The following is a 1,297-nucleotide window of genomic DNA, read 5'->3' on the forward strand; positions in this document are numbered from 1 at the left end:
TGCACATTTTAAAAAAATTTGCGGCGCACCAGTTGAAAATTTCTGTTCCAGTGCACATGTTCCTTTGCTCCCTGTGTTCTTTCACTCGCTGTTATGACTTCAGGGGGCACTCACCCATGCTGATCTACCTCATTTGCCTTCATTGCTGTTGAGAGACAGCCAAGCCCCTGGACCTGGATCACTGGCTGAGGTCTGGGTGAAGAATTTGCCTCATTACCCTAGAATCTCCCTCCTGGGACTTTGATCAGGCATTTGCATCCAGGGCTGTGGACTCCCAGGTCCCAGGGCACCCCTGGAGCTGGCCCCCGACCCAGCAGTGCATACTGTTTGCTCAGCGGAGCCTGTCAGGACCATAGTTTGCCTGGCAGCCATCACAGGAGGGTAGATCCTTGTCCAGGGCAACGAGAAAATGCTAGGCCTGAGCTCTCTGGGGTTCTCTTGTTTCCTTTCCACCACCTGGACCAGCCGGAGCCAGGCAATTGCCAGGTCACGGCCCTCGCTCCATGCAGCTGTGGAATTTTCATTCTGCCTTTTCATTTTTCTGAAAAGTGAGGATGGGGCACAATGGGACCGATCCCCCTGTTTACTCTAGCAATCCTTCGAGTGGACAGAGACAGGGCTCAGTAAAGGCCTGAGTTTGTAACTTACAGATTCGCAGCATCTTGGGGGCAGACAGGACCCTGGGGTTTCCATTACAGGTGACTCAGCCTCTGGGTTCCCATTCCTGTATCCCATTCCCCTCAAAGAGCTGCAAATGCCCTGTGGCAGGACCCTCACCTCTTCACTCTAACTCCTCAACTTACATTTATCGAATGCTGTTCTTTCTTAAGTTTACTGAACACAAAGCACAAAATTTGGCATGAGATATGGGGTGGAGGTGGCAGGGACTATAAATATTAATAAAAATCAAGCTACTCCCACCCCCCATCAGGAGCCCCCGCACCAGTATCCACACCTCCCTGACACAAAGTCGATTCGGAGGAGCAATAACCGAGTCTCACAGGGCTGGGGTGGATACACAGGAACTTCAGAGGGACGTGATGTAGGGCGTCCAGGGAACTTCCTGGATAAAGCAGATGGAACCTGGGTGCAGCCCAGGCCCTGGTGTTTACAGAGAGGTCCTCAGAGGATGCACCCCTTGCTTGGAACACAGATGAGGTCACAGGGTCTTCATTAGTGCTTTCCGGGAAGCCCCGTCAGCTGTTGTTATGAGGAAGGGAGAAGAGAAATGAAAGAGGAACCAGGCAAGGAGGTAGAAGCTGGGTGGTAAGGACCCTCTCCTCATTGTTTATAATGA

This window comes from Phyllostomus discolor, chromosome 2, assembly GCF_004126475.2.
Source record: "Phyllostomus discolor isolate MPI-MPIP mPhyDis1 chromosome 2, mPhyDis1.pri.v3, whole genome shotgun sequence".
NCBI lineage: Eukaryota > Metazoa > Chordata > Mammalia > Chiroptera > Phyllostomidae > Phyllostomus > Phyllostomus discolor.